Raw genomic sequence first — 21,276 nt, 5'->3', positions numbered from 1 at the left:
GCAAGACAGGTTCCACCCGCTTTCATGATTTCATCAAGTACTGGACCTACTCAAGGGTGGAGGGAAAAGGCAGCTTTCAAAAAGGAGTATGTTATTAAATGAGGCATTTACTAACTCCTTCCTAAGAGCACCAGGTGGGGAACACATGTTCTAAACTAGTTCTAGGAAATGGAATGTGGAATCAGTCCATCCTCCTCCCTTAAGGGCTGTCCAATGGTTACTGAATTAAAAAAAAAAAAAAAAAACATGGCTAAATAAAAACAAACCCCACACACAGTTCCTCCCCCCCAAAAGAAAGATAAATAAAAACAAAACAAAACAAAACAAAAACAAAATCAAACCCTTAAGTGTCCCAGATGATTCTCCAGAGTGGATGGAGCCCTGGAAGCAGCCCCAACAACCCAAGTTAGTCTGTTACAGAGTCATCACAAGCATGCCTTGCTTTTAGACAAAAAAACAAAATAAAACAAAAACCAAATTGTAACAACAAAACAAAAACTCATACTAATCATTTTTCTGACAATACACAATTACTGAAATTAACCAGTACTGAGAGGAGGAAGGGGACCATACCTATGGGCCTTGTCTCACACTAGTGCATGTGGCTAGGTGCAGGGCATTTGTCATTATTGCAAAAACAAATTTTAATTTTCAATCTTTAGTTTGATTTAACATTGCTTTTAGTACGATGCTGACAACAGCTGTGCGGAAAGGGCTCTGGGGATGTTCATAGCAGCACACACCTCGGGTCTTCTTCGGCACTGGAGGCTCCAGGGCAGCCAATATTGCTTCGTCAAAAACATCCATTAGGCCTTTCTGTGTGAGTGCAGAACACTCCACATACTTGACCACCTTCAGGCCACGGGGCAGCTTTTCAGTAGTTTCTGGAGTGACAGGCTTCTCTTTGTTCTTGGCAAGTTTCTCAATCGTAGAGGGGTCATCTCGGAGATCAATTCAGGTCCCAACAAGCAAGAAAGGAGTCTGTGGACAGTGGTGAGTTACCTCAGGCACCCACTTCTCCTTCACATTTCCAAATGAGAATGGAGAGACCACTGAAAAACAGACTAGAAATACATCGGTTTGTGGATAACTCAGCGGTCGTAATCTGTCATAATCCTCTTGCCCTGCAGTATCAAAAAGTTCAAGAGTATATGGCTCTCCACCAATCATAACTGTGACTGCATAGTTGCCAAAAACAATCGGTACATACTCGGATGGAAATTTATTTGTTGTGTAGGCTATCAGGAGACATGTTTCACCAACGGCACCATCGCCCACAACAACACACTTAATTGTCTCCATTGGTGAAACAGTTTTGTATCCACTTTAAATATTTCAAATTGAATGATGACCTCAGCTTCTCCCCGGGGCTCCCATTAATCACTTTAAGAGTATAGGATTTTAGAAGCCATTGATAATACTCAGAAGAATAATAATCTTTTCTAACAGGCAATTATGAATTAACTTTTTGATTAAGTGGTTCAGAATTTTTGTATGTGCCTTTGACTTTATTTTGTTTATTATTGATACTGTTAAAATTGAATGGAATGAGTGAATAGCCTGAATTCTGCAATTGCCTTTTCAGAATTAAGCCATCCTAAATTACAATTATGAATATTGTTTAAAATTGGGAATACACTTTCTGAAAATGAAGATAAAATTTCAGGTATCTTGGCCTAATTTTAAGAAACATTTCAGATTATGAATTTTTATGAGTATCACAATGTAGTTTAAAAGTAATAAAAAATCAAGAACATGTTTATATATGTTTAATGAAAAACAAATATACAAAATGATTAAATCTGATACATCTTTGCCTCATGCTTGTAAATCTATGGAAATGCCTTCTCTACTCCTCAGGCTTTTCAAGAAGTTTGCTGGAATATTGCTGATAGATGGATTGTATATTATAACAGAATGAAATTCTGATACTAAATGAATAAATTAGTTGAGAAAAAGGAGCCAGAAGGATAATTAATTATGGAAATTAATGTCACTAAGATACTTTTTATGAGTTAGTTTGAATTTGTTGTATTTTGTATAAAATATAATTTTTTAATGTTTATTTATTTATTTTGAAAGAGAGAAATAGAGCTCAAGCAGGGGAGGGGCAGATAGAGAGAGAATCCCAAGCTGGCTCTGCACCATGAGCGCAGAGCCCGATGAGGGTATCGAACCCATAAACTGTGAAATCATAACCTGAGCTGAAACCAAGAGTCAAATGAACAACTGACTGAGCCACCCAGGCACCCCTAAAATATAATTTTATTAAAAGGTGCACATATTAAGTGTGACCTTCAACCTTGTATCAGTAGATGAGAATTTCAATAGATGTTTATGATAATATTTAATCTGTTGCCCCATTGTTGATTGAAAAGAACTTACATATTGATTAAAATGTATATATCTATCAAATAAGATCTTTTTTGGAACTGTCAAGTTGTTCCCCAGATTTGTGAATGCATCTTTGTTAGAATATAAGGCTACTTGCACTCTAAAATGTTCTTTATCTTTCATGGAATAGTTGCTTAATAGTAACTTGAATGGCTATCTTCTAAGTTTTTTTTTAAACAAAAAAATTAAGGATTTATTTTTAAAGGAAAATTATTGTGACAATCCAAAATATAAAATGTAGCCATTATAGTCTTTGGGTGTTTTCTGAATAGTTGTTTTCATAGTTACAGGCTTTTCTGGTACTGAGAATAGGCTATTCAAATTTAAAATATGGAAACCTCGAATAGTCAAAGGTGGCCAGGGCACTGTAGTGTTCAACTTGTCAAAGGGTTGTTTTTGGTGTACTAGGAGAAAACTCAGACTAATGGATTTTAGAAAGGCTGTCAATAGTAAAAATTAAAGCCAATGAGATTAACCACAAATTATTTCTGTCTCTGTTCTCCATTTTAGAACAAGGACTGGCAGCTGTTTTCTTTTAAGGACGAGATAGTAAATATTTTAGAGTATGTTGGACATACAGTCTCTGTTGCAACTCCCGAACTGTGCCTTTATAACTTGAAGGCAGCCATAGACAATACATAAATGATGAGTGTGGTTGTGTTCCAATAAAACATTATTTATTGACACTTAAATATGAATTTCATGCAATTTGTGTATGTTACAAAATATTCTTTATTTTTTTGCCATTTAAAATTGTGAAATGATTTTTAGTTCATAAGACAAAAATGGCTGGTTGAATTTGTCCTGTGATCTTAGTTTGCCTTCTCTTGCCTTAAACAAAGAGCAATGAAAGGCGCCCTGTTATCTTTATATCCCCAAATACTTAGCACATAATAGGTACTCAACAAGTGTAAGGCAGATAACTACTCTGATGTATTTAATTTTGAATTTAATATTGATTTATTTCTAATATTGAATTTTTCTTAGCAAATAAAACTTTCCTTGTGTTTATTTCCACCATATTTATAAACATATGCGCATATATATATATGCACACATACCCTTTTCTTAATTTTATATACATACATATAATATATATATATATATACACACACACACACACACACATATACACATACATACATATACACATTAAAATTTTTTTAATGTTTATTTACTTTGAGAGAGAAAGAGAGACAGATTGCAAGTATGGGAGGGGCAGAGAGAGAGGGAAACACAGAATCTGAAGTAGGCTCCAGGCTCTGAGCTGTCAGCCCAAAGCCCCACTCAGGCGGGGCTCGAACCCATGACCTGAACTGCAAGATCATGACCTGAGCCAAAGTTGGACGCATAACTGACTGAGCCACCCAGGCACTCCTACACACACACATTTTAAACAGTTTCATTGGGGTATAATTTATATACCACAGAACTGACCTGTCTTAAGTATATAATCCAATGCTTTTAGTAAATTTACTGATTGTGCAGCCATAACCATAATATAGTTTGTGAACATTTCCATCATCCCCAAAAGATTCTGTATGTCCATTTGCTCTCAGTCTCTGTTTATATGTATGTAAATAATCAGTGGATTAATGTATGTTTCCATTCTATTATGCAGATCAAGAATTCAGAAGACAAATTCATGGAGACAGGTCAAGACTTGTGCTCTTGGCACTTTACAATTATGAACTCGTGTAGTTTTCATCTAACTTAATGTGTTGTTTCTATTACAATCTTCATTTTACCCATAAGGAAACTGAACTAAGTTGCCCAAGTTTACTCAACTTACAGAGTGACATCAACTCAGCTATTGCATGGAAGTACAGAGTTTTAAGATGAAGCAATATGGTTCCAGGGTCCATGATTTTAATCACTTTAAGAGTATAGGATTTTAGAAGCCATTGATAATACAAGAATAAAAAATAATCCTTTCTAACAGGAAATATGAATTAACTTTTGGCTTACCATTTTAGGCAAGCAATAATTTTCATCAAAATCATAACTTCAGCCCTCCTTAATCATATATAAATAAGAATCATTAGTGAGCATAAATCAACTGATATTTTGGATATATACTTGCACATAGTAAATAGAAGACAATTATTCTGCTACACAGGACATGTGCACTTACAATATTTCCAGTGTTATGATAAGTGCTATTATCCATCTCTCAAATATATATCATTTGAAAAGAACTATTAAGTAAAACTGTAAATAGGACTAATTTTTCATAGCATGAAACTTCTACCTCAGTACTTAGCTTACATAAGTAAGCCTATTTATTTATTTATTTATTTATTTATTTATGCACAAGCATGTGAGTGTGGGAGAGGCAGAGAGATGGGGAGAGAGAGAATCCCAAGGAAGCTCTGTGCTAGCAGCACAGAGCCCAACACAAGGCTCAATCTCACAAATCATGAGATCATGACTTGAGACAAAATGAAGAGTCAGACCCTTCACTGACTGAGTGACCCAGGCATCCCCAGCCTATTTATTTTTGTCAGCAACTAAAATGTTTTGTTTACAATTATTTTAAAATTTCCATTTATCCTACTTTTTTATAAATTTGTCAAAAATATTGCAAAGAACAGTTAATAATCAGCAATAATTGTATATACAACTCTCTCTAAGCATAGATATCCCGAAAAATCATTTTTGTTTTTAAGGGAAATGTTAAGTGTGACTATTGTGTTTTTGTACTATATAATTTTAAGTGTTTATATACTGTGTATATTTTCTATGTCTTTGCTCCTCTAAGTATAGATAATAAACATTTGTATAAAAAATGGTCTTATTTGATTTTGATGCAAACTGTTACAGGAATGAAAATTTAGGAAATTGCCAATTTCACATTCTTGACAAGATCCTATTCTCCTTTAAAGATTTCACATGAGTTTTCTCTAAGAACCACATTTCCTTCAAGGCTACCTGATTCCCAGTGGTTCTCTAGCACTTTCTGCTTTGTTCTTTCTCTTAGGCATCAGACCTAATCACAGCCATCAGCCATCTTCCTGAGGAGTTTGACCCCACTGATTAGCTCCACGGTCCCTTTCTTTGTGAACCATTCTCATTACCACTGCCACCTGTGAGAGTGGGTGGAGGAAGAAGGGCTGAGGCTATCACATGCCTTGTCTCCAAATTGAAGTTTTTGAGGCATCATGTTTTTTTCTAAACTGGCATTTCACTTGATTCCATTGATTTTCTTCCTCAATGAGGAAACAGAGCCTCAAGATCTAGTAAGCAGTGTGAAGTGGTTAAAAATGTGTTTTCAATCCGTCCTCACTGCTTGTTGGCTATGATCTTGAGAAAGTTATCTAATTTGTTTAAGCTTCAGTTTCTTCATCTCAAATCCTATTAGGAGGCTAATAGGAGCTACTTTGAACACTAAGTGAAATAATGTCTACATAGAGAGTATGTGTAATACATAATGTATATAAATACTAAAGTACTTGGTACGGAGTGAACAATCAGTGAATGTAAACTATGACCAATTTTTGTGTTTTATGTTTCGTCTCATGTATTTAGCACTAACTATCCTGGTATTTTAGAGTTCTCAAACTCTGATGCTACAAATCCCATTACACAAATTTGAGTATCTTGATGCCTAATGATTTGTGGTATTGACTACCTATTAAAAATAGAATATATAGAGAACTGATAAAATTAAAACACAAAAAACTTATAAAACACAAAAAAAAACAATCCATTTAAAAAAATGGACAGAAGACATGAAAAGACATTTTCCCAAGTAGACATCCAGATGGCCAATAGACATGAAAAGATGCTCAATATCACTCATCATCAGGGAAATGAAAATCAAAGTCATGATGAGATACCACCTCACACCTGTCGGAATGGATAAAATCAGCAACACAAGAAAAAACAAGTGTTGGTGAAGATGCGGAGAAAGAGGAACCGTATTGCACTGTTGATGGGAATGCAAACTGGTGCAGCCACTCTGGAAAACAGTATGGAAGTTCCTCAAAAAGTTAAAAAAGAATTACCCTATGATCCAGAAATTACACTACTAGATTTTTACCCAAAGAATAAAAAAAATATTAATTCAAAGAGATACATACACCCCATAGTTTATAGCAACATTATCTACACTAGCCAAATTATGGAAACAGCTCAACTGTCCATCAACTGATGAATGGATAAAAAAGAAGCAGTATAAATATACACAATGGCATATTAGTCATAAAAAAGAATGAAATCTTTCCATTTGTCACAACATGGATGGAGCTAGAGTATGATGCTAGGCAAAGTAAGTCAGAGAAATACCATATGATTTCACTTATATGTAAAATTTAAGAAACAAAACAAATGAGCAAAGGGAAAAAAAGAGAGAGAGGCAAACCAAGAAGCAGGCTCTTACCTATAGAGAACAAACTGAAGGTTACCAGAAGGGAGGTGGTTGCGAGATGGGTAAAGTAGGTGATGGGGATTAAGGTAGGCACTTGTGATGAGCACCAGGTGTTGTATGGAAGTATTGAATCACCATATTGTATACCTGGAACTTATATTACACTGTATATTAACTAACTGGAATTTAAATAAAAATAATGTGTATAAAATTAAAATAAAATAATATTATAAAAATAAATTATTTGACCCATGAAATAAAGAATAATAAAAAATATTACAATTGGAAATAACTTCAGAATTTATTACAATCTCCCTCTCAAAATATTTCTTCCATAAAAATCCTTGCAGTTTTTCCCAAACTATATTTACAAGTTAATAGTTCTGAGAAAGGTGCCTTGTAAAAAGAGTTTCATTCTGTGGGGAACTGCATACAATCTTCTGCTCTTGAAGGGGAGAATAGTATATTTACAATAAATATTCTGAAATTCTCTGTAATAGAATGTTTTATAAAATCAAATGGACTAGAATACTTTGTTTTCTAATTGATATCTTTTTTTTTGATAAATTATGTCCTAGTGAAAGGAAATACAGTGTTAGAGAAAGTTTACTCCATCATGAGATAGTTCTTATTAGAATATTACTCTTTATTGTAAGATAAAATACACCTTATAATCTGACTGTTTGCCCATTTTTTATCTCCTGGACCAAGAGAAGAAAACCTTTATAGATAGATATGAACTATCTGCCCACTTAAACTCTTATTTCTTCACTTAATGGAACAGCTTCTTCATGTGATATGGTATATATGCCCCTTACCATTCTGGCCTTTCATTTCTAAGCGTAAGCAAATCTTTTCTATAATGTCTCCTCACCACTGAATGTAATATTCTATATATAGTGTGACAATAATCAAGAACAGCGAACAATGGCATTCTTTTTGTTCTAGAAATGTTTTATAATGGTGCTATCACTTAACAAAAAGTTGTATTATCTTGTTGGTTTACATTTAATTTATGGTGAAAAGAAAAAAAATTGATATCTTGGTTTTATATGTAAGGTATAATGTCCAGATTTTGCTCATACTATAATTGAACTTCCATTCTTGAAACAAAGTAAAGAACTTATACATCCATCTATGTACTATTAACATTGTGTTGATTTCTGCTCATTATAAGTTGCCAAGGGGCATCTGAATCCTGATTTTGAAATCCAGTAACTGAGTTATCTTTCATAAATTTCTACTGATCAGATAAGGACTATCCCTTAGGATGGAATGGAAACATTAACTAGTATAATGAGGGTTGGTTTTTTGGTTTTTTTGTTTTGTTTTGTTTTGTTTTTACATACAGTTTGCTGCAATTTGTGTACAGTTACTAAAATTTCATTAAAATGTGATAAAATTCAGTCTGCTTTCATCCTTAATGAACATAGGAAAAATATGTCAAATGCTTTGTTTTAATCAACACATACTTATATAAACATCATAAGCCTGCTCTAAAAAGCATAAAGTGATAAGGTTTGTGTTACTTTATTTTAGTGGTTCTATATTGGCTTTTAGTTTTTGTGGCTTTACCTATTGAATACATTGTTAATTATTTACTTTAAGAATCCAGTGGGCACCAATCTCAAAATTATCAGTTTATAAGTATCTTGTGTATTATTATTGGATGTTACTAAAGTAATTGGTTTATTTGTTTTTGTTTTACTTGTGAGTCTAACTAGGCTCATGGAGAGCAGAATTCATTTGCAGTGGTTAATTACTTTGTTATTATTTTTCTATCAGTTTGGTCAGGAAGAATAGAATGCATAAAAGCTTTGTTTGCTATCTTAAACTTTTTTCAGTTTTATGGAGAAATACAAAGAGCAAATAGAATGTTTTTAAATTCAAACTTTCCTTCCACCTATGTTAATATTATGCCATGTTGCCCTAAACAATATTCTTATGCTAGAAGTAGCTTTTAAAGCCCCATGTTAGCTCTCCATAGCAATTTTCAGAATGCTCACTTCATTCTGGGCTTATAAATTTCTTGGGGCTTATAAATATCACTAAATATTTGTGTCACTCTTATTTTCCTTGATTAAGTGTCCCTTTGTTTTTCTTTGAAAATATTGCTCATTAGCCCTTATGTGTTTTCACTTCAATGCACCCTGATTTACTTTTGCATTTATACTTTCTTTCTTGAATTCCTTGATTATGGAATCACTCATATCCCCTATTCATTTTTTAAATTATATATATAAGGTTTTCTGACACATAGGTACTTAACTTTCTTTTTCGATTTCAAAAATTTTAAATTGCATGCATGTTTACTTGTTTTTAAGAGTCTCATAACATTTATGTCACAAATTGCATCTTGCATTGTGATCCAGACTGTGAGACCAGCAGTCTTCCTCATTCATTCTTTTTTAATACAAGTTAAAATTTCAATTAGGCAATTAAAAAAATTCCAGAATTTTCAGTTTAGTAGAATAGTTCTAAGAATATATCCAGTAGTTTATGTCTTCCTTGGTTTCCTTCTGGTCTATTCAGTATCAGGAATAGAACTGTTCATATTCTTCTCTTGTAGTCTATCACTACTATTTTACTTTTAGCTTTTAGTTTTTTAGCTTTATAACTTTATTGGGATATAAATGACATATAAAATTGTATAAATTTAGCTTGTACAGTGTGATGATTTGATAGATGTCTATAATGTGAAATGATTACCACAGTAAAGTTGAAACATACATTGTCTCACATAGTTACCTTTGTGCATGGGCGCGTTTGTGCGTGCGTGTGTGTAGTGAGAACTTCGAAAATCTGCTCTCTTGGTAACTTTTGAGTGTATAATACAATGTTGATAACTGTAGTCACCATGTTGTACATTAGATCTTCAAACTTATTCATATTATTACTGGCAGTTTGTACATTTTGAACACGTTTTCTCTAACCACCACCATTCTACCCTCTGTTTCTTTGAATTGAGTTTTTTCCAGATTCTATATTTAAGTCAGATCATATGATACTTGTCTTCCTCTGTCTTTTTTCACTTAGCATAATACCCTCAAGGTCCATCCATGTTGGCACCAATGGCTGGATTTCCATCTTTATGGCTAAATAATATGAGAGACAGACAGAGACGGAGACAGAGAGAGAAAGTGTATGTGTGTATCACATTTTCCTTACCCATCATTCATTCATTGATGGCAACTTAGGTTGTTTTCATGCCTTGACTATTGTGAATAATGCTTCAGAGAACAGATAGCTCTTTAAGATGGTGATTTCATTTCCTTCAGATCATATGGTAGTTTCACTTTTAATGTTTTTGAGGAACCTCCATACTATTTGTCATAGTGGCTGTACCAATTTGCACTCCCACCAGTAGCGTACAAATGTTCCCTTTTCTTCACATCCTCACTAGCACTTATTGTGTCTTTTTAATAATAGACATCCTAAGAGATTTGAGATAATACCTCATTTTGGTTTTGATTTATGTTTTCCTGATGATTAGTGATATTGAACACCTTTTCACATACATGTTGGCCATTTGTATGTGTTCTTTGAAAAAACTATCTGCTCCGTTCCTCTGCCCATTTTCAACAGGATTATTTGCTTGCTATTGACATGAATGAGTTTCTTATATTCTAGATACTAACCCCTTATCAGATAGATGGTTTGCACATATTTTTCCCATTCTGTAGGTTGCATTTTCATTTTGTTGATTGTTTCTTTTGTTGTGCAGAAGCTGTTTAGTCTGATGTAGTCCCAATTGTTTATTCTTGCTTTTGTTGCCTATGCTTTGGGCATCATATTAAAAAAATCATTGCCAAGACCAATATCAAGGAGATTTCTCGTGTGTGTGTGTGTGTGTGTGTGTGTGTGTGTGTGTTTGTCAAAGTTTACAGTTTCAAGTCTTACATTTAAGGCTTTAATCAATTTTCAAGTTATTTTTTGTGAATTCCAGTTTCATCCTTCTGCAGGTCAATATCCAGTTTTCTCATCACCATTTATTGAAGAGACTATCTTTTCTCCATTGAGTATTCTTGGCTTCCTTGTCAAATTTCAACTGATTGCTTTTAGTCTTACCCAAATACTTTATAGTGTGTTCTCACTATAGTTTACAATACTTCTTCCCTGATCCCGTCTTTCTCAGGATTTAAAATTATGTAATATGATACCTCTATGGCTAAAAAGTAATTATTCCTTTTTCATGGTATTGTCTTGACTCTTTAGAGCTTCACAAAGCTCAGTGAACCCTGTTTTAGTACACTGTTGGACAATTAAGTTGCACTTCCCAAATTGACTGGAGTTAGTTCTAATAATCGCTATGTGATTTTTTGCCATTGGTTAACTTAAGAGTGTATGAGGGATAACAGTGGGGAGGGATCTGACTAAAGAAAACCATTATACATCATTTTTTTTCATTTCCAATTTCAAAGAGGCAACAATTACATATTAAGACCATAACCATGCTATATTTTATGTCTTAAGTTAGAAATAATTTGTATTAAACAGTTAAATTCAGCTTCTACATCCTTTGCTACCAAGAAATTCTGGCTTTCCTGTCTGCCCCTGTTCCCCATACCACCACCCTTGCTTCATTTCCAACTACATTCTTATAAATTCATTTTGCTTTGCTGCATACTAAGAGGTATTTTAACACTGTAATTTTTCCTCTATTCAAACACTCAATGTCTTTCTGGTTTTATGACTCAGGGATATTAACTGTTTTCTCTAGGGTGCCACTATGATCCCAGATACACTGAGTAACTTGGATGCTTGCTATGCAGAACACTTTGAGTAACCTTTATATAACCTAGTTGGCATAGCTGAGTATGCATATCTCAAATTCCCTTCTCAGTACCCAGGATTATTAAGATTTAGCTATGCCACAATAACTTCACACCAAAGCACCTGCTGTCAGCCCTTCTAAAACATGACTCAGTTCTCCCGCTGTGCATCCTGGAAGGGAAATCTCTGGTCTGAGTTACCATTATTTTAGCTTAGGTTTTCTCTACACTCAGTGCCTTTAACTCAATTAAATCTTTTTTTTCTCCTTTTCCTCAATATTTCTAACAGAAGGGACTACCACTTCAAACACAATTAATCAAGAATACACACAGCTGAGGAAAATACATACAGAAGGAAATCTTTAATATTTTGATTTTTATAGAAGAAAAATTCTAAGGATGAATGTTTTTTAATCTAGCTTTTAAGGGAATTTCATTTATGTGGGAAAAACCATTTTGTTTGGAAAGGGAGTGCATTCACTTGTGCTCTTAAATTTAAGTTTTGGTAGCTGGCTGAGATTGAAGATAACTTGAGAGAGGGGCTAAGAACACTGGCTTTAGAGCCAGACTGACTTCAGTTTCTTTTCTGGCACCACATTAACTAGCTGTGTGACATAGGGCAAATCTACTAACTTAAATTTTCCTTACATTTAATACAGAGGTAATCATTCCTATCGGAGCTGATTATTGATAGGGTTAAAAGATACAATGTATGCACAGTGTAGAGCAAAATGCCTGCCATGTAAGAAGTGTTCCATAAATTATAACACTTTTGTTTACAAACCTCCAATCTCTGGTGCAACCATGGGTTGGCACTTGATACATGTGAGTACCAGATGTGAGCATATTTGGGCATAGAATATCATCACATCATTTTCTCTTCTTTTTAAAGTTTATTTTGAAAGAGGGAGAGAGAGCATGAGTGAGAGAGGGACAGGCAGAGGGGCAGAGAGAGAATCCCAAGCAGGCTCTGTGCTCTCAGCGTAGAGGCTGATGCACATACAGATGTACAAACCCTGAGATCATGACCTAAGCCGAAATCAAGAGGCGGATGCTTAACTGACTGAGCAATCTGGGAGTCTCATGTAATTTTCAATGGAGAAAGAACTCTCTTAAGTTCTTTTTTATTTCTCTTCAGATTTTGTGCCACTAACCTTTAGGTTTTTAGGTTGTCAATGGTACACATGCCTGGCTCCTAGAAATCATGAATTTAAGGTTATATGATGTCTGACATAATAATGTACCAACACACACACACACACACACACACACACACACACACACACACACAGAGTTTGGGACTTTGATAGTGTGATAGTGACCAGACATGATCTATGTTAGGAAACTTCCCATTACCCCTTCAAAAAAACCAAAGCAAAACGAAAAAGCTCATGGTGTTTTTCTGATGATTATATAGAAAGCAATCTGAAAATAGAGTTGAAATTCTAAAGTTTTCACCCTTGCTCTCCCTTTTATGAAATATATGGCCTTGGACAGAGCCCTTTCCTTTGAAGTGAAAATAATATTTATCCTCTAAAATTTGGGGAGGATTAAGTGGGATCATGTATGCAAAAGTGCCATGTAAGCTATCAATTTGTGCTTACTGTTGGACAGATTGTTAGATAGGTTTCGATTTTCACTTTCATGTCTGGATTCAGGACATGATTCAGGAACTTCCAACTTAGTTCATATTTGTATTAGGCTAAATAAATAGAGGTCCCCTCCCCATTCCGACCTCCCCTTCCTTCTTTTCTCTCTCTTCAGAGAAGCCAGATAGATTAAATCATTAGATCATGTTAAGAGAGAAAATAACCTACACTCTAAGCATGTTTTATAAAACCTTTAAATATTAGCAGGCTGTTCAAAGTACTTTTATCACACTTAATATCTTCAAAACCATGAGAAAGTTTCTGATAATTCATATGTAGATTATATGGCACAAGGTACACTTCTTTGTAAGAAACCCCTACCAGCTGGGTTTGCTTCTAAGGAAATATATAGCTTTTCAATCTAAAATGAGAATATTTTTCCTGAACTGTCTTTTACGCAGGATTTTTTGAGATGACTCAAGATGAAAGAAATAAAAAAAAAGTACTTACAACTGGGAAGTTAATGAAAATTTATTATTTTGTTGCTACTTCCTAATGCTACAATTGCATTATCCTTTTTCTCCTTTGAATCCAAGACTTCTGAGCCTCTTATCCTAAAACTTTATTGAAGAAGACTTATTCTTCCTCCAACACTTCAAAAACATGTCTCTTGATACTTTGGTATGGAGTCTTAACTGCTTTTGTGCCTTCCTTTTTTTAATTTTTGTCTATCTAAACACATTGCCCAATGAGCAATTAAATTGACAGTTCTCCTGTTGTCATGTATTTGTTATTCAGCTGATCATTGAAATGAAAATCCATTGGTGATTAAACTAAATGTATTCACTTCTGAAAACAATGCTTTGATCAAAATTTCTTCATCCATTAAGATATATGCCTGCAAGGAGGGGAAAGCTCTCCTTAAGCATTTTAAGGTTCTTTTTAAAAATAATATTCTCCATTCTTTTAACCTATATAAAGGCAACATTTATAGCATTTCCTCCTGAAAAGTAATTTATTTCAACCACCTTTTTAATAGTAACTATCACAGAAGATTAGCTCCAACCGCGGGTCATGGCTAAAATATATATCTTACAGGTATATTCTGAAATACTGTAATTAGGATAAAAATATTTTACATGGCTTCCTTTTAATATAGAACAATTCTGGGACATTTGATTTCTACAAAATGTTAATTCAAAGACATCAGAATAAAAGGAATCTAGAAGACATGATCTGCCATTTCTTCTTATGTACTCTTAAAACCTAATACTTCCCAGTAATTTACCAGTAGTAAGGACCAAATTAAAAGAAATATTCTTCATGATGATGATAATGATGATGATGATGATGATGATGGCAGCTAATAGTTACTGAACTTTGTCTTATCTGACTTAATGCCCTCAGCTCTTTACATTTCAAAGAAATGAAATTCATGGGTAGGAAGATTAATTCAACTAAGGTTATGGTAGAGCTATGACTTGAACTCAGTCAATGTGACTTCAAGTCAGTGTCAGACTTCCTTTATGTAGTCTTTATATATATGTATATATATACATATATATATTGAGAGATAGAGTGTGCAGGTGATGCACTAGCAGGGGAGGGGCAGTGAGGGGGGGGAGAGAGAGAGAGAATGAATGAATGAATGAATGAATGAATCCTAAGCAGGCTCCTCACTGTCATTGCAAAGCCCAATGCAGGGCTCAAACTCAAGAACTATGAGATAATGACCTGGGCCAAAATCAAGAATCTGATGCTTAACCGACAGATCCAATATGTTCACAGGTTGATTTTGAAAATCATAATGTAAACCAGCATGACATTTATATATACCTCTTTAAATGCCTTTTTAAAAAAATAAAATCTATAAGCTTTTATTTATTAAAACTCCTTAATCTTCCCCATTTGGTATCTCTTATGGGATATCTTAATATATATCATGCATGGACACAGATTTTAATAAAAGTTAGTCCTGTAAGAAATATCCCTGTTACATATTCTTAACACCTAAAAGTACTCCATGATAGAAAATGAATACATTCACATTTATCTTATATCATACTTCCTGTTTGAGTGTATGATGTGCCTTAGTAATATTAAAAAGGATTCTGAGTTTGGTGCATTTGGAAAGTTTGGGATTCATTTCTGGATATAGCCACTACTGTTAATGGTTGCTTACCAATACCAGACTAACCTTCCTAAATTACTTGTTTTCTACTATTATTTACTATGTCTATTAAATCTAGACTCCTTTCCCCATGCAGTTTCGTGAGCTGACTGTCTAACCTCCCCACTGTAAATCCCACTGGATCTCAGCAGGAGCTGGAAACTCTAATTAGGCAGTCCCTTTGTCCCTATATTCTCCTTACCTGTAATGATCATGCCTTTCTCCCTGTTTTTATTTATGCTCCTTCCCAGGCATGTGATTATTGTTCTTTATTCCCTTCTTCAAAAACTTATTCATCCTTCAGTATCCTTACTTCCATGGAGAAGTTTGTCAGGTTAACTCAAATCACAATGATCTCTAATTTTTCTCAAATCCTAGAGTATCTTTAATGCAATTTCCAGTCCTTGATTATAGGTTATATTGTATTTACTGTGAATTTTTGATTCATAAGTCTTACCCACTTATAAATTACTAGTTATAAATTTACTTATAAATTACTAGTTATAAATTTACTAGATTAAATATGATAAATTATTCATATTCTATACAGAATCGTCTCACCTACAGACTTTAAGTTAATGCATTTTATTGACAAGTAGAAAGGTGCAGGTGAAGGAAACATATTTCATTTTTGCTGACTGCCCTCATATGGCTTTATAAGTTGTGTGAAGTCACTTAGGTCTTGTTCATCTGGATCACCAACCTGTGAACTGTTTGGAATATTGTCTTCTTTCAGGCTTACTTATGATAGAAAAAAGAAAGTTAAAATTCACTCTTATTTTTTTAAAGTTTATTTATTTATTTTGAAGGAAAGAGAGTGCAAACAGGGAAGGAGCAGAGAGAGAGGGAGACAGAGAATCCCAAGCAGGCTCCACGCTGTTAGTGCAGAAAGCCTGACACAGGGTTCAAACTTACCAACCATGAGATCATGATCTGAGCTGAGATCAAGAGTCAGACTCTTAACTGACTGAGCCACCCAGTCTTCCCCATATTGGTGCTTTTAAAGGGTTACTTTGAGCTTGTGAACACATGAGTTTAGGAACAGATTTTTAGAATTTAACCTGTTTCTAAGCACTTATCTGTATCTCACAAAGTGAGGACTCAAAAAGTAGTCAGTGCTTTCTTGCTTGTTTTCCTTCATGGATAAAGGTTCTTCAATATCTAAACTAATGTATCATTTATAAACATATATTTTCCCCATGAACTGGTTAATCTAACAAGTTCAATAGAATGCTGTGGATTCTAGATATAGGTATACACATTCACAACAGTATATATTGTACAAATATAGCTATATAACATCTATATTGTCTATGATTTATAGTGAGAGACATGTTGGTATCACTTCTGCCTCTCTGTCAGTTTATTCCCCCAATCATGCCAGTGCTCCTACTCAAAAGTATGTACTTACTGTAGATGCTGCCATGGGAGATATATCTGCATCAGAACATAGAACAAATTACATTTCTTTACAGAAATAGAAAATGCAATCCTTAGATCCATATGGAATCACAAAAGACCCTGAATAGCAAAAGAAATCACAAGAAAGAACAGAGCTGTAGACATCACTCTTCCTGATGTCAAAATATATTACAAAGCTTTAGTAGTCAAAACAGTATGATACTGGCATAAAAACAAGAATATGACTGGGGTTCCTGAGTGGGTCATTCGGCTGAGCATTGAACTTCAGCTCATGTCATGATCTCATGGTCTGTGGGTTTGAGCCATGCATTGGGCTCTGTGCTGACAGAGCCTGCTTCGGATTCTGTTTCTCCTTGTATCTCTTTGCCCCTTCCTAACTCCTGCTTTGTGTGTGTGTCTCTCTCTCTCAAAAATAAACATTAAAAAACAAAAACAAACAACAACAACAACAACAACAACAACAAAACACAAGCATATGACCAATGGAACAGAATAGAGAACACAGAAATAAATCCAGCATTTGTGGTCAACTGGTCTCTGACTAGGGTGCCTGGAACATACAGTGGGGAAAGGATTGTCTCCTCAATAAATAGTGTTAACAAAATTGGACACCCATAAGCAGAAGAATGAAATTGGACTTTATCTCACATCATATAAAAAACCATCAACTCAAAATGGATTGAAGACTTAAATATAAGACCTGGGACTATAAACTGCAGTAGAAAAGAACATGGGAAAAAGCTTCTTGACATTGGTCTTGGCAATGATTTTTTGGATATGACACCAAAAGCACAGGCAGAAAAGATAAAAATAGACAAGTGGGATTGCAAGCTTCTCTAAAGCAGTGGAAATAAGCAAGTGAAAAGATAGCCCATACAATGCGAGAAATTATTTGCAAACCATATATCTGATAACAGGTTGATATCTAAAATACACAAGGAACTCCTACAATTCAATACCAAAACAAAAACAAAAGACAAAAAAAAAGAAAAGAAAAACAAAAAAAAGAAAATAAAGAAATCTCCAAAACAAATAACCCACTTAAAATATGTGTGAAGAACCCAGAAAATGTGAATAGATATTTCTCCAAAGAAGACCTACAAATTGCTGACAACTACATGAAAAGATGTGCAGCATCACTCATCATCAGGGAAATGCAAATCAAAACCACAATGAGATCTCAGTTCCACCTGATAGGATGTGTATTATGAAAAAGACAAGATAACAAGTATTGACAAAGATATGAAGAAAAGGGGGGCATCTGTCTGGCTCAGTCAGTAGAATATTGACTCTTGATATCAGGGTTGTGAGTTCGAGCCTTATGTTGGATCTAGGTAGAGATTACTTAAATTTAAAAAAAAAATCTTTTAAAAAGTTAGGGAGAAAAGAGAACATTTCTACACTGTTGGTGAGAATGAAAATTAATACCACTATTATGTAAAATAGGATGCAGATTCCCCCCAAAATTAAAAGTAAAACTATCATATGATCCAACAGTTTCACTTTTGGGTATATATCCAAGGAAAGGAAACCTGGATCTCAAAGAGATATCTGTATTTCAGTATTTTTTGCAGCAGTATTCACAAGAGCCACAATATAGAAAAAAATATAAATGTCAGTGAGTGAATGTACAAAGTCACACGGGTGTCACCACACACACACACACACACACAGAAACACACACTGGAATATTATTCAACCATAAAAAAGAAGGAATCCTGTCATTTGAGACAAAATAGTTGAACCTGGAGGACTTTGTGCTAAATGAAATGAGCCACATACTTAAGACAAATACCACATGATCTCACTTGTATGTGGAATCTAAAATAGTCAAACACACAAGCTGAGGAGAATTGTGGTTGAAGGGGCTAGGTGGAGGGAGAAATGGGGAGATATTTATCACAAGGTACAAACTTTCAGTTATAAGATGAATGAGTTCTGGAGATCTAATGTACAGCATGGTGACTATAGTTAACAATACTGTATCTATGCTTGAAATTTGCTAAGAGAGTAGATCTTAACTCTTATCAGCACCAAAAAAAAAAAAATTGGTATTTATGTGACCTGATAGATATGTTAATCAGCCTGATTGTGGTAATCATTTCACAATGTAAACATGTATCAAAACATCAAGTTATACGACTTAAGTATATACAATTCCTATTCATCAATTATACCTTGATAAGTGTAAAGAAGAAAAAAAACAAGGACCCTGGGGAACACTGAATAGATTTCTTAAGCACCTTCTCTGGACAGCTCTTTTCTCTTTGGAGTCTGTCTCACAAATTCCAGCCACTCAGACTCCAAACTTCAGCTCAAAAGATCCCATGAACTATTTAAGGCTAGCTACCAATGTCTGAAAATTGCTATTTCATAACTGTTTAGGTTTATTAATGACTATAGGGACAATTTATTATCAGTTGTTCTTTCATCGCTGGGAACCTAAATCTGATAGCCTTCATTTGCTTTTAAATGGCATAATCAAAATCACAGATTTTAAAAAACATAATTTTAGGTTTTTTGTTCTCTGTTCTTTTTTCTTCAGTTTGCCATTTTTCAACCCACTTAGCTCTAACCCTCATTTCTCTCCAATGTCCAGAATTTCTAGCCCTGTGCTGTGCTCATAGATTACTGCTGCCAGATGAAGCATCCAAATGCAAAGCTCTAAAATGCGTTGTATCAGAGATGGCATCTGGGCATTCAGCTGGCCCATCTGGCAGAACTTTTCTTGGGACTTTTTATGTGGCAGCTCACGTGGCTATAGAGAAAGCCACTAAGCTTTTTCCAGAGTTGAGCTAGGGTCTGACCCTTCCTTTTTTTTTTTTTTTTTTTTTTTTTAATGTTTACTTATTTTTGAGAGAGAGAGAGGGAGAGAGGGAGAGAGGGAGAGAGAGAGAGAGAGAGAGAGAGAGAGAGAGAGAGAGAATGCATTAACAAGGGAGGGGCAGAGAGAGAGAGGGAGACATAGAATCTGAAACAGCCTCCAGGCTCTGAACTGTCAGCACAGAGCCTGGGGCAGTGCTCGAACTCAGGAATAGTGAGATCATGACCTGAGCCGAAGTTGGATGCTTAACCAACGGAGGCACCTGGGTGCCCCAGGGTCTGATCCTTCCTGACTGCCTTCATTTCTTGCATGATATACTTTTGGCTGACTGCCTACTGTACTTAGAGAAATTGCTTGATATTTAAACTGATGATTGGCGTGTTTTTTAAGTTTTAACTCTGAAAGCAAGGGTTCATCTCAGTCACCTTTGGGCTGGAAGTTTAATTATTTCAAAGTTAGACGATGCATCAGCAGCTGAGAAAGGGATGGAAGGCTCAATGCATTGTAATTTTTAGTGTTAAATGTAAATAAAACTCCCCAAGGAATGCTGAGAAGAAAGAAAAAAAAAAGCCTAGTAACTGATATCCCTTAAAAGTTTTAGATTCTTCTGTGGTTATAGCTCCAATAATTTGGGATTACGTTTTGTATTATTAGGTATTAATTTTTGCCAAAATTCTACCTGGCTATTAATTTTGGGCCACTTGTTTGTGTTCCAGAATTATTGTTATTAAGATGAAACCGGAGAGAGGATTCTGTAGTAATAAAGCAAGCTGTCATTGGCAGACATTCTATCAGGAAACTGTTCATCTCCATGAAAATGTCAGTGTGTTGCCTTGTATACTTTTTTCAGATAGAAAGAATTTAGTTATAAATAATTCTTTTTTTAGATTTTTTAAATTTTATTTTTATTTTGAGAAAGAGATAGAGGGCTTATGCTCATAGAGCGTATGAGAAAGGGAGGGGCAGAGAGAGAGGGAGAGAGAGAATTCCAAGCAGACTCTGCACTGTCAGCATGGATCCTGATGCAGGGCTCGAACTCACAAATGGTGAGATCATGACCTAAGCCGAAATCAAGACCCGGATGCTTAACTGACTGAGCCACCCATACACCCCATAAATAAATGTTTTCAAAGAATTTTATTAATTTTCTTTCACTAGTAACTTTCTCGAGTTTCTGACCAAAGCCAGTTGTCCTTATATACATTCCACAGTAAATAACAATTAGTCTATCCTTCAAAAACATTATGACTCTGTCTTTTTAAAAATAATTACTAAATTTCTAATAATATCAAGAGCCAAATAATTTTACTCTAACTACTTAAAAGTAGCTTCATAAAACTCTGTGTACCAACTAGGGTGGTGCTCTTATAAGGAAAGAAACAAAGTATAAACCACACACACACACACACACACACACACACATGCACGTGTGCACATGCACGCACACACACTTTCTCTATACATATCAAATGTTGAACTTTAAATTGAAGTATACATGACAATAAATGCCATGAGTTCTTGGAACACTTCATGGATTAAATTCCTTTTTACAGAGATTGCCAAACCATACCTCAGTGGAGAACTGTTGTATGTATTTCACCTTTCATAGCTACTAGTAAAACAAAAATTAATTTAGAGTTTCAAAAATATGGGTATTATATAACAGTTTGGGGGATCAGGCAGTATTTAACTGCGTGGATCAAAAAGTTAATTCCCAGGTCTCTCAAACTTTAATC

At 34.6% G+C, this 21,276-nt stretch overlaps 1 pseudogene; it reads right to left on the bottom strand.

The window, feature by feature from the left end:
• Positions 1–623: 623 nt before the first annotated feature.
• Positions 624–1,435, bottom strand: LOC122474267 (annotated as a pseudogene).
• Positions 1,436–21,276: the final 19,841 nt, after the last annotated feature.

The sequence above is a fragment of the Prionailurus bengalensis genome, chromosome D4 (assembly GCF_016509475.1).
Source record: "Prionailurus bengalensis isolate Pbe53 chromosome D4, Fcat_Pben_1.1_paternal_pri, whole genome shotgun sequence".
In the NCBI taxonomy this organism is placed as follows: Eukaryota; Metazoa; Chordata; class Mammalia; order Carnivora; family Felidae; genus Prionailurus; species Prionailurus bengalensis.
Note: the sequence above shows the minus strand (reverse complement) of the source record. Positions and strands in the feature narration are given on the sequence as shown.